At 43.5% G+C, this 14,342-nt stretch overlaps 1 protein-coding gene across 1 annotated transcript in view; it reads left to right on the top strand.

Annotated features, from left to right (window-relative positions):
* ADARB2 (adenosine deaminase RNA specific B2 (inactive)) overlaps positions 1 to 14,342 on the top strand; it is a 549,803-nt gene that overhangs the window by 178,991 nt on the left and 356,470 nt on the right. The gene's annotated exons all lie outside the window — the stretch shown is intronic.

Below are 14,342 nucleotides of genomic sequence, written 5' to 3'. Positions count from 1 at the left end.
TGCGATCGGAATTCCGAACACAATCTTTTTAGGTGCGATCGAGATTGGTGCTATTTCCCATAATGCTTTGCTTAGCCTTCACATTGAGTATATGCTCCGCTCATTCTGAGTGGATTGTATACTCAGTGTGAAGGCTCCGCTGTGGTTCCATAGGAATGAATGGAAGCGCCGGCATACAGCCTTAACCCCCTGCGTGCCAGCTGCCTCCATTCATTCTAATGGGAGACTAAACTAACATCTCTAGTAGCTACTTACCTCCAGAAATGGCTGCTCTGGTCCCTGTGTTCTTCTTCGCCTCGCTGCCGCTCCACGCTGCACTTCTCGCCTCACTTCCGCCACTTCCCAGGTTAGTGTTTAAAGAGCTAGGAAGGCGGGGCTTGTGGTTTAGGAGAGTGTGGGCGTCTCCCCTCCCAGTACCCGCCCACACTCTCCTAATCTAGGAGGCGGCGGCAGCGAGGCGAGAGGAGCAGCGTGGAGCGGTAGCGAGGCGAAGAAGAACACTGGGCACCGGAGCAGCCATCTCTGCAGGTAAGTGAACACCAGGGGGGACTAAGTAGCCAGAGGATTAAAAAAAAAAAAAATCCTCTGGCTACTTAGTGATTCACTACACAGCGTGGATTCTAATAATTAAAGTGTTCAATTGTTAGATTCCATGCTGTATAGTGAATAGGATTGCTTTTAAAATCCCCCTCTCTAGACAGAGCAGGTCTAGAAAACTTTCTCATAGACCTCAATGAATTGGTTCCCATCTATTTCTGACTATGGCCATAAACCCTTTTAAGGTCAAGATCACCTGCCATTTGTTATGTACTATACGGTATTACAATATACTGCAGTGCATTAGATGTGTGAGTATGTTGTCAGTGAATATATAACGTTTAAAGGGGCTCTATCACTAGATTTTCGTGTTTTTAGCTAAAGATATGCATTTGGCGGTTTCTATTGAAATCATACGCGTGCGCAGTAGCGCTCCCTCTGGCGTGCTACTGCGCACGCTCCAGGGCTATTTTCCCGTAGGAACATTGAGAGCTGGTGCTGGAGCATGCGCAGTAGTGCACCGGAGGGAGCGCTACTGCACACGCACGTGACTTCAATAGAAACTGCTTACAATGGAGGGGGTGAATAAGCAGGTGGAGGAGGGCTTGGAGGCAGCGGTGGGCGGTTGGTTGTGTGAATAGGCTCTTAGGGTATAATAAGATTTTCAAGGGTGAATTTTTACTTTTATGTTTGAACAAATGAATAAGACAGTGTTTCCCCCTTGTGAATCAACGCCTCTGTTACTGAGATATCTCTGTTTTTGACAATGTGCACATAATCTCTTTGAAGCAATAAGGGCGTTACCATTGCTCCAGAGAGATAAGAGACCACACCCTTGTTGCTCCAAAGAGCTCATCTTGCAATGGAGACAGTGATTCTCAAAGGGAAAACACCACTTCATTCAGATCACCCGAACGTATCTGCAGGGCTGGGTTGCCATCTTGAAATCTGATGATCGACTCCCTTAAAAGGGGTGTTCCCACAAAGACTGCAGGATCTTTATCGCGCTTTACGTTCAGCCTGGCTGAACGTGGGCAGGGCTGGTGGCGGTTTGCTCTCCTATTCACTTTAATAGCTGATTGCTGTACTTCAGTTATCTCCGTTGGTCCATTGAAGTGAATGGAGCAGCAACCACCACCAGTCCTACCCATGTTCAGGTTGAATGCCAAGCACAAGAAAGATCTTGCAGTCTCTTTAAGTTGTATTACTTTATAGAGTCAACATTATTTTTTCTATTTCTATCTTTATTTGTTCTTTTCCCTTAGCTAACATCCACTTCATACAATTGATTAATTTTACTGTAGGGATGAGTTGAAAGTTCCATTTAGTGTGAACAGAGTCTTATGTATACAGTATTATTTCATGCCTGGTACTTGTACTGGAGAGTCCTGGTCAAGTGCCTTAGCACATAGACTTCACAACCCACCATTGTATGATGAGGGTTTATCACAATTCACTAAACCAGAAGAGCATTGAAAGTATTCAAAAGGATAATGGGTCAAAGGACAAAAACATCCGTGCTTTAGTGATCGGTGCTTCAAACACTGCACACAGATAGTAGTAATACACTTCCTGAAGCTTAGCTGTAAAGCTCTATAAAAGCGCTATTGTTTTGCTTCCACTTGCAATGGTTTGCTACACAGTAATACAAGGAACGATTAATTTACCCTGAAAATTAAAATTCACGAAGAAAACAAACACAAAAAAATCGGGACCGCCAATAAGATCCTACATAGCAAGTACTGCAAACCAATTTTCCTAGAATGAGGTCCAGGAGTGATATTGCCCTAATATTTGGCCGGTCACCATACACTGTATACAGATGTGCCAACACACACGATTTCAGATTGGTCAAAGATTCCAATTTGTCTTGAAACCAAATGACAAAATATTAGGGTTGAGCCGATCTTGACTTTTCAGGATCGATTTTAAAATCCGATTTCCGATCATTTTTCATTTGAACCCGATCTCGATCCCAATTCCAATCCCAATGCAAGTCAATGGGATTTTTTATTAATCGGAGATCGGATTTTAAAAGCAATCCTATTCACTACACAACATGGAATCTAACAATTGAACGCTTTAATTGTTAGAATCCAAGCTGTGTAGTGAATCACTAAGTAGCCAGAGGATTTTTTTTTTTAATCCTCTGGCTACTTAGTCCCCCCTGGTGTGCACTTACCTCCAGAGATGGCTTCTCCTTCTTCTTCACCTCACTGCCGCTCCACACTGCTCTTCTTGCCTCGTTGCCCCCTGCCTCCCAGGTTAGGAGAGTGTGGGCGGGTACAGGGAGGACGTCTCCCCGCCCTGTACCCGCCCACACTCTCATAAGCCACAAGCCCCGCCTTCCTAGCTCTTTAAACACTAACCTGGGAGGCAGGGCAGTGAGGCGAGAAGAGCAGCGTGGAGCGGCAGCGAGGCAAGAAGAACACCGGAGCAGCCATCTCTGGAGGGAAGTAGCTACTAGAGATGTCATGTTAGTTTAGCCTCCCATTAGAATGAATGGAGGCAGTCGGCACGCAGGGGGTTAAGGCTGTGTGCTGGCTGCTTCCATTCATTCCTATGGAACCGTAGCGGAGCCTTCACACTGAGTATACATTATTAGAGATGAGCGAACACTAAAATGTTCGAGGTTCGAAATTCGATTCGAACAGCCGCTCACTGTTCGAGTGTTCGAATGGGTTTCGAACCCCATTATAGTCTATGGGGAACATAAACTCGTTAAGGGGGAAACCCAAATTCGTGTCTGGAGGGTCACCAAGTCCACTATGACACCCCAGGAAATGATACCAACACCCTGGAATGACACTGGGACAGCAGGGGAAGCATGTCTGGGGGCATAAAAGTCACTTTATTTCATGGAAATGCCTGTCAGTTTGCGATTTTCGCAAGCTAACTTTTCCCCATAGAAATGCATTGGCCAGTGCTGATTGGCCAGAGTACGGAACTCGACCAATCAGCGCTGGCTCTGCTGGAGGAGGCGGAGTCTAAGATAGCTCCACACCAGTCTCCATTCAGGTCCGACCTTAGACTCCGCCTCCTCCGGCAGAGCCAGCGCTGATTGGCCGAAGGCTGGCCAATGCATTCCTATGCGAATGCAGACTTAGCAGTGCTGAGTCAGTTTTGCTCAACTACACATCTGATGCACACTCGGCACTGCTACATCAGATGTAGCAATCTGATGTAGCAGAGCCGAGGGTGCACTAGAACCCCTGTGCAAACTCAGTTCACGCTAATAGAATGCATTGGCCAGCGCTGATTGGCCAATGCATTCTATTAGCCCGATGAAGTAGAGCTGAATGTGTGTGCTAAGCACACTCATTCAGCACTGCTTCATCACGCCAATACAATGCATTAGCCAGTGCTGATTGGCCAGAGTACGGAATTCGGCCAATCAGCGCTGGCCAATGCATTCTATTAGCCCGATGAAGTAGAGCTGAATGTGTGTGCTAAGCACACACATTCAGCACTGCTTCATCACGCCAATACAATGCATTAGCCAGTGCTGATTGGCCAGAGTACGGAATTCGGCCAATCAGCGCTGGCTCTGCTGGAGGAGGCGGAGTCTAAGGTCGGACCTGAATGGAGACTGGTGTGGAGCGATCTTAGACTCCGCCTCCGCCAGCAGAGCCAGCGCTGATTGGCCGAATTCCGTACTCTGGCCAATCAGCGCTGGCCAATGCATTCTATTAGCTTGATGAAGCAGAGTGTGCACAAGGGTTCAAGCGCACCCTCGGCTCTGATGTAGCAGAGCTGAGGCTGCACAAGGGTTCAAGCGCACCCTCGGCTCTGATGTAGGAGAGCCGAGGGTGCACTTGAACCCTTGTGCACCCTCAGCTCTGCTACATCAGAGCCGAGGGTGCGCTTGAACCCTTGTGCACACTCTGCTTCATCAAGCTAATAGAATGCATTGGCCAGCGCTGATTGGCCAATGTATTCTATTAGCCTGATGAAGTAGAGCTGAATGTGTGTGCTAAGCACACACATTCAGCTCTACTTCATCGGGCTAATAGAATGCATTGGCCAGCGCTGATTGGCCAGAGTACGGAACTCGACCAATCAGCGCTGGCTCTGCTGGAGGAGGCGGAGTCTAAGATCGCTCCACACCAGTCTCCATTCAGGTCCGACCTTAGACTCCGCCTCCTCCAGCAGAGCCAGCGCTGATTGGCCGAATTCCGTACTCTGGCCAATCAGCACTGGCTAATGCATTGTATTGGCGTGATGAAGCAGTGCTGAATGTGTGTGCTTAGCACACACATTCAGCTCTACTTCATCGGGCTAATAGAATGCATTGGCCAATCAGCGCTGGCCAATGCATTCTATTAGCGTGAACTGAGTTTGCACAGGGGTTCTAGTGCACCCTCGGCTCTGCTACATCAGATTGCTACATCTGATGTAGCAGTGCCGAGTGTGCATCAGATGTGTAGTTGAGCAAAACTGACTCAGCACTGCTAAGTCTCTGCATTCGCATAGGAATGCATTGGCCAGCCTTCGGCCAATCAGCGCTGGCTCTGCCGGAGGAGGCGGAGTCTAAGGTCGGACCTGAATGGAGACTGGTGTGGAGCGATCTTAGACTCCGCCTCCTCCAGCAGAGCCAGCGCTGATTGGCCGAATTCCGTACTCTGGCCAATCAGTGCTGGCCAATGCATTCTATTAGCTTGATGAAGCAGAGTGTGCACAAGGGTTCAAGCGCACCCTCGGCTCTGATGTAGCAGAGCTGAGGGTGCACAAGGGTTCAAGTGCACCCTCGGCTCTCCTACATCAGAGCCGAGGGTGCGCTTGAACCCTTGTGCAGCCTCGGCTCTGCTACATCAGAGCCGAGGGTGCGCTTGAACCCTTGTGCACACTCTGCTTCATCAAGCTAATAGAATGCATTGGCCAGCACTGATTGGCCAGAGTACGGAATTCGGCCATTCAGCGCTGGCCAATGCATCCCTATGGGAAAAAGTTTATCTCACAAAAATCACAATTACACACCCGATAGAGCCCCAAAAAGTTATTTTTAATAACATTCCCCCCTAAATAAAGGTTATCCCTAGCTATCCCTGCCTGTACAGCTATCCCTGTCTCATAGTCACAAAGTTCACATTCTCATATGACCCGGATTTGAAATCCACTATTCGTCTAAAATGGAGGTCACCTGATTTCGGCAGCCAATGACTTTTTCCAATTTTTTTCAATGCCCCCGGTGTCGTAGTTCCTGTCCCACCTCCCCTGCGCTGTTATTGGTGCAAAAAAGGCGCCAGGGAAGGTGGGAGGGGAATCGAATTTTGGCGCACTTTACCACGTGGTGTTCGATTCGATTCGAACATGGCGAACACCCTGATATCCGATCGAACATGTGTTCGATAGAACACTGTTCGCTCATCTCTATACATTATTATTACAAAGCATTGTGGGAAGTCATACCGATCTCAATCCCACCTAAAAAGATGGTGTTCGGAATTCCGATCGCAATCGTCAAATTTTCTCGATCGCCAATCGGAATCCGATTTTTTCCGAACACGATCGCTCAACCCTACACAATATCACAACATTATAAGAAAAGCCTCCAGAGGCTGAAATTTACACTCCCCACATAGACACAAGTAGGATACTGAACAAATCACTTTGTGATAATTTGTCCCAAAACCATGTTGTGCTGAATAATGCAACTGGACTCATAATACATATATCTGGATATGTCCAACCAAGAGGATAGGTGATGGGGGCCATATCTGTCATAAGGCAAAGAAACTATTAGATAAGCAGGTATTATCACATTGGTCATTGATCACATTGGTCACATATACACTCACCGGCCACTTTATTAGGTACACCTGTCCAACTGCTCGTTAACACTTAATTTCTAATCAGCCAATCACATGGCGGCAACTCAGTGCATTTAGGCATGTAGACATGGTCAAGACAATCTCCTGCAGTTCAAACCGAGCATCAGTATGGGGAAGAAAGGTGATTTGAGTGCCTTTGAACGTGGCATGGTTGTTGGTGCCAGAAGGGCTGGTCTGAGTATTTCAGAAACTGCTGATCTACTGGGATTTTCACGCACAACCATCTCTAGGGTTTACAGAGAATGGTCCGAAAAAGAAAAAACATCCAGTGAGCGGCAGTTCTGTGGGCAGAAATGCGTTGTTGATGCCAGAGGTCAGAGGAGAATGGCCAGACTGGTTCGAGCTGATAGAAAGGCAACAGTGACTCAAATAGCCACCCGTTACAACCAAGGTAGCCAGAAGAGCATCTCTGAACGCACAGTACGTTGAACTTTGAGGCAGATGGGCTACAGCAGCAGAAGACCACACCGGGTGCCACTCCTTTCAGCTAAGAACAGGAAACTGAGGCTACAATTTGCACAAGCTCATCGAAATTGGACAATTGAAGATTGGAAAAACGTTGCCTGGTCTGATGAGTCTCGATTTCTGCTGCGACATTCGGATGGTAGGGTCAGAATTTGGCGTCAACAACATGAAAGCATGGATCCATCCTGCCTTGTATCAACGGTTCAGGCTGGTGGTGGTGGTGTCATGGTGTGGGGAATATTTTCTTGGCACTCTTTGGGCCCCTTGGTACCAATTGAGCATCGTTGCAATGCCAAAGCCTACCTGAGTATTGTTGCTGACCATGTCCATCCCTTTATGACCACAATGTACCCAACATCTGATGGCTACTTTCAGCAGGATAATGCGCCATGTCATAAAGCTGGAATCATCTCAGACTGGTTTCTTGAACATGACAATGAGTTCACTGTACTCCAATGGCCTCCACAGTCACCAGATCTCAATCCAATAGAGCATCTTTGGGATGTGGTGGAACGGGAGATTCGTATCATGGATGTGCAGCCGACAAATCTGCGGCAACTGTGTGATGCCATCATGTCAATATGGACCAAAATCTCTGAGGAATGCTTCCAGCACCTTGTTGAATCTATGCCACGAAGAATTGAGGCAGTTCTGAAGGCAAAAGGGGGTCCAACCCGTTACTAGCATGGTGTACCTAATAAAGTGGCCGGTGAGTGTATGTGTTGAGAAGATCTAGGATATACAGAGACTGGCAGCTGACCACCAAGTGTCAGAAATGGAGCATCAAGATTTGGTAAGGAATTGTGATGTCTTGTATTATTTATACCATTCTTGGCATTTTTTAAAACTATCTCGGAACGCAACCCCTTTAACAGTGGGAGGCTAATGTCAATATTCTATTCAATAGCATAAGAAATGCATACAAAGTCGGAGTACTTCCTAGAAACGATTGATCTCTTTAGAAAACCTGCCAAAAGGTTTGTCATTGTGGCACTTGATAAAGGGGAACCCTCCCCGAGACGCGTTGTGCCCTGTACTTTTCAATAAAGAGACGTGGTTCTGCTTCTACGAGTGACCTGGGATTCCATTATTCTTAATAGCGCAATTGGTCCATTTTGGGGGGTTTCTACACCCTTGCTTTTGTATACTTCCTAGAAACGTTAGCAGCATGGGGCCAAGGGTACAATTTGTGCAAAATATGCAATTTAGCCAGGGAAGGTGCTGTTGATTTATATATATATATATATATATATATATATATATATATATATATATATCTACAGGGGAAATTAAGGATTACACATGGGCATTCAAATGAATGGTTGACCATGGATGGTTCAAGAATGCCAGAGTGGACACTGCTGGTATAGAAAGTGGTCCTAAGCACAGTATTGCTTGGCTATAATGTCCAGATGCCCTAACAGAGCCTATGGACAGGCATTGTCTTTGTGATCTAAATTTAATGTCAGTTGTGGAAAATTTCGACACCAATTTATATCTTGTGCTGGTGGAGGATGAACCTCCTCATAGATCAGGGGGAACCTCTGCTGGATCAGCTATGACCTGTTGTAGATTGTAAGACATCATTTTGGTCAAAAACTGGCATAAAGGCTCGTAAATCTGGGGGGACTGGTGGTCCCACTCACCACAACCCTTTCATAGAATGGTGTCAAGTAGAGATGAGCGAGTAGTATTGGAAATACTCGTACTCGATCGAGTACCACTCGCTATTCGAACGTAAAAGTTCGATGCAGAACCAGCATTGATTGGCCGAATGCTATACAGTTGGCCAATCAACGCTGGTTCTTCTCCTACCTTTAGAAGTCTTCTCCGTGCAGCTTCCCCGCGGCGTCTTCTGGCTCTTCATTCACTCTGCCAGGCATCAGGCCTGAGTAGAGCCGACTGCGCATGTCCGCTTGTAGTGCGGGCATGCGCAGTCGGCTCTGCCCAGGTCCGATGCCTATGCAGAGTGAATGAAGAGCCGGAAGATGCCGCGGGGACACTGCACGGAGAAGACTGCTCAGAGGATCCAGCCCGACCCTCACTTGTGGACTTGGTAAGTGTAATTTGATCGAATGTTGCCTACCCCTGAAACGAGCATTTTCCCCCCATAGACTATAATAGGGTTCGATATTCGATTCGAGTAGTCAAATATTGAGGGGCTACTCGAAACGAATATCGAACCTCGAACATTTTACTGTTCGATCATCTCTAGTGGCAAAGACAGCATATAATCGCCCATTACAACCATTGGTTTGTGACATTTTACATCCATAATTGGCCCCAATGTTTTCCCTTTGTTTCTTTTTTTAATATCATATTTTAGATAAAATGCTCAAAATCAAATCCTACCACTCGCCACCAAATAACCCGGTCCCTATAAGAATATATTCCAGGCTTATTATTTTTACTCCGCTAAACCTGTTATTATTTTTATTATTTTATTTCTTTTTAATTGCAATCATTTCTTAGCAGCTGGTGCTAAATTATTGAAAGTAGGGCAAATCTAGTTCTTGGTATGTGTCTGACGCTGGGAGCCCAAAATCCACATGCGCCCCGCTGGGAGGAACAGTTCAGTCACTGATGAATAGTGTGTTTGCCTACCACTGAAGTACTAAACGATGTCTAGCTGTCATATATGCCACTTACATTCACATATTTGTTATCACCGGGATTGTATCCAGAGCTGTAAATGTTTAATAAAGTTCACAAAACCTGCCAGAAAAATGTAGATGCTTCTCATACATATCCGATTTAATAAGGTCCAAGTGTAAGGAAATATTAAAGCTGGTGTCATCCCAATGTTGTTCCGTCGAGGGCATATTTGCAATTATTTGTCGGGAGCGAATTGTACAATTGAATAGTACGGCATAAATCTGCTGTAGCTCTAGGATTGCAGGATACAAGAAGCTTCTGCTTCCTCCAGTTACAGATCCAGCCAGTTCATATTGCTTGCTGCTGGCTATGGATTATAAATAGAGAACTCAGAGTTTCGGGAAGAGGCGAAGACACCAACATGCTACACTATAATAACATAACAAATATTGAAAAGCAATAGAGAGGCGCCGTAATGTTGATTCGGTTGTTATTAAAGTGATGAAAGCATGATGAGAAAATATCACATTTTTCTTCATATACTGCACAATGGCTTAGATGATAAGCCTGTGTATCCCTGCACTGCTATTATACTGTATATTACACAGACAGTGTATGGGGAGGGGGGGGGGGGGGTTAGGTGGGAGACGAAGATAGATGTTATGAGTGTATAATAATAATCGGACTAACCGCAAAGGTATATGGACATGACACTACTGCTGTATAAGTATGGGCCCTATATACCAGCAGATTAGTCCCTAGGGGTCTCTGTATTATAAACTCATATTCCCCAAATGTGACTGTGAGGCTCAATAGACTTCCCGGGAAACAAGCCTTCTGTAATAGGATATATACTGTTTTGGGTTGTTGTTTTTTCGGAAGAACAGTATGAACCCATGTAGCCATGTACATGAGGGCTGATAGAACAGCAGTAATATTGTGGAAAATTAAAGGAACACTAAACTCAGGAAATCTACAGAAAACAAGATTCCCCAGCCCTTCCTCAGTTACTCTTCTCATGTTCGTTGGTTCTATTCAGTCTTATGTTACTGTCAAAATGGAAAAATACATCTTCTCTGTGTCCCAGGAGCTCAGACATATACCCATCCTCCTCCTCCTAGTCATATGACAGGCTTTATTAAAACTGACCCTCACTGAACCTCACTGCTGTGCCATGTCTGTATTAGGACAAAGGCATTATTATTAGAGATGAGCGAACACCGTTCGATCGAATAGGTATTCGATCGAATATCAGGCCGTTCGAGGTATTTGTTTCCAATTGAATACCACACGGCATACACAATAAAAATTCATATCCCCTCCCACCTTCACTGGCACGTTTTTTGCACCAATGACTGTGCAGGGGAGGTGAGACAGGAACTATGACAACGGAGGCATTGAAAAAAAATGGAAAAAACCCATTGGCTGCTGAAAATATGTGACCTCCCATTTATAAGAATGGCCAGCGCCATATTCGTGACATTTTCAGTGAAAGATAGGGAGAGAGAGATAGATCTGCTGAGGGCTAGATAGCTTCTAGTTGACAGGGAAAACCCCCCAAAAAAACAACAGCTCTTTTCAGAGGTGTATAAGGCTACTCTGGACCTCCCTACCAAGACACATAAGACTGACCCCCACAATCACAGGCTTCAAAAAGGCCCTTAAGACTCCCCTATTCAGGAAGGCCTACAACCTCCAATAACACTGTCACCTCACTGCCATCTGTACAGTCTCCCCCTCTCGTTCTGTCTCTACCCCCCTTCCCTCATAGATTGTAAGCTAGTGGACTTATCACCCAATTCAGTGTTTGTACGGTGACCTGACTGTCGGTGCCTCTCTCCTCTCTGTTGGCGTGGCAATAGGCCAGTAACCTCAGAGGGGGGGAGTGATTTGCCGGCAGTTCATGCTTTGGGTCCTGTTCACAGTATACTGTTTTGGAAAAAAGCCACTGTGTTTGGTTAGGGAATGAGGGTGTCAATATCCTATAGGGATTATATAGGTGTACATACAATTTCCCCTCCCTATACAGTATATTTCCTTACTCTTGAAGGTATTTGAGCAAGTGTTATACAATCTTTGGGGGCGTTCACACTACCGTCGGTGTCCGACATGTAGTGTCCGCTCCTAGTGTCCGCTCAAAATCTGTCACGGACATTAGGAGCGGACACTAGCTGTGTCCGTGACACCTGTCATTCATCTCAATGGGCATCGGGTGCGTTCTTTTGCACTCCGTGCCCATCCTTCCCTGTCCGCAAGTGAAGATGTCCGACTTCTCAAGCGGACAGAAGAACCCTGCATTCATTGAGATGAATGACAGGTGTCATGGACACAGCTAGTGTCCGCTCCTAATGTCCGTAACAGATTTTGAGCGGACACTAGGAGCGGACACTACATGTCGGACACCGACGGTAGTGTGAACGCTCCCTTTCTGTTTTACTTTTTGATTGGTTTCAAAGGTTATCAATAAAAGTGAAATTTTATGTGTTTATTATTTAGGGCAGATAGTGTAATTTGACCCTCTGTGAATAATTCCATAGTGATGTACATTATTATATTAATTCCATAGTGCTGTACATTATTATATTAATTCCATGGTGCTGGACATTATTATATTAATTCCATGGTGCTGTACATTATTATATTAATTCCATAGTGCTGGACATTATTATATTAATTCCATGGTGATGGACATTATTATATTAATTCCATGGTGATGTACATTATTATATTAGTCCCATAGTGCTGTACATTATTATATTAATTCCATGGTGCTGGACATTATTATATTAATTCCATGGTGCTGCACATTATTATATTAATTCCATGGTGCTGTACATTATTATATTATTTCATGGTGCTGGACATTATTATATTAATTCCATGGTGCTGGACATTATTATATTAATTCCATAGTGATGTACATTATTATATTAATGCCATAGTGCTGTACATTATTATATTAATTCCATAGTGCTGTACATTATTATATTAATTCCATAGTGCTGTACATTATTATATTAATTCCATGGTGATGGACATTATTATATTAATTCCATGGTGATGTACATTATTATATTAGTCCCATAGTGCTGTACATTATTATATTAATTCCATGGTGCTGTACATTATTATATTAATGCCATGGTGCTGGACATTATTATATTAATTCCATGGTGCTGGACATTATTATATTAATTCCATGGTGCTGGACATTATTATATTAATTCCATGGTGCTGGACATTATTATATTAATTCCATGGTGCTGGACATTATTATATTAATTCCATGGTGCTGGACATTATTATATTAATTCCATGGTGCTGGACATTATTATATTAATTCCATGGTGCTGTACATTATTATATTAATTCCATGGTGCTGTACATTATTATATTAATTCCATAGTGATGTACATTATTATATTAATTCCATAGTGCTGTACATTATTATATTAATTCCATAGTGCTGTACATTATTATATTAATTTCATAGTGATGTACATTATTATATTAATGCCATAGTGATGTACATATTATATTAATTCCATGGTGCTGTACATTATTATATTAATTCCATAGTGATGTACATTATTATATTAATGCCATAGTGCTGTACATTATTATATTAATGCCATAGTGCTGTACATTATTATATTAATTCCATAGTGCTGTACATTATTATATTAATTCCATAGTGATGTACATTTTTATATTAATGCCATAGTGCTGGACATTATTATATTAATGCCATAGTGCTGTACATTATTATATTAATTCCATAGTGCTGTACATTATTATATTAATTCCATAGTGATGTACATTATTATATTAATTCCATAGTGATGTACATTATTATATTAATTCCATAGTGCTGTACATTATTATATTAATTCCATAGTGATGTACATTTTTATATTAATGCCATAGTGATGTACATTATTATATTAATTCCATAGTGCTGTATATTATTATATTAATTCCATAGTGCTGTACATTTTTATATTAATGCCATAGTGATGTACATTATTATATTAATTCCATAGTGCTGTATATTATTATATTAATTCCATAGTGCTGTACATTATTATATTAATTCCATAGTGATGTACATTATTATATTAATTCCATGGTGCTGTACATTATTATATTAATTCCATAGTGCTGTATATTATTATATTAATTCCATAGTGCTGTACATTATTATATTAATTCCTTGGCGCTCGACATTATTATATTAATGCCATGGTTCTCTACATTATTATATTAATTCCATGGTGCTGTACATTATTATGTACACAAAATGTCAAAATGCTCAGGGCGACCATGCCCATCAAATGATGTATGTCATTGGGTGTTTCAGACATATTTTAACATTAACTGGAATCTTAAAGGGTTAAACCACACTTATATACAGCCTATATGATATTTTAATTTTAGAAATAACTTGTGAAAGCAGACTAACCATATCATTATAGAGAATACCATGTGCTTTCATAGTTCCAGGGGTATAACTACCGGGGTAGCCGCGGTAGCGGCTGCCACAGGGCCCGGAACATTAGGGGGCCCGGTGACAGCCGCTACTGCTGTGGTTTTGTTTTGTTTCTTTTAATAGGCGGTAATGGAACCTACTACTAAGTGACGCCGTGGGCCCCTCAAGCACTATTATACTCGGGGGGGTCTTCTCGGACCCCCGAGTATAATGATTGGAGGCCCAGGAGAGGTAACGGAACATAAAAAACTGTGTTACTTACCTCTCCGGGCAGGCTTCGGGCCTACTTGCGTGACGTCCCTGGCCACAGGGCCCAGTCATTCCTAGTTACGCCACTGCAAAGTTCAATACAATGTACGTACATGTAGTACCGTACAACATGATGGAGCTCTACCGTCACAAGTATTAAACCCTTTCAGTATATA

The sequence above is a fragment of the Leptodactylus fuscus genome, chromosome 4 (assembly GCF_031893055.1).
Source record: "Leptodactylus fuscus isolate aLepFus1 chromosome 4, aLepFus1.hap2, whole genome shotgun sequence".
In the NCBI taxonomy this organism is placed as follows: domain Eukaryota; kingdom Metazoa; phylum Chordata; class Amphibia; order Anura; family Leptodactylidae; genus Leptodactylus; species Leptodactylus fuscus.
This window is presented reverse-complemented; position numbering and strand designations above follow the sequence as displayed.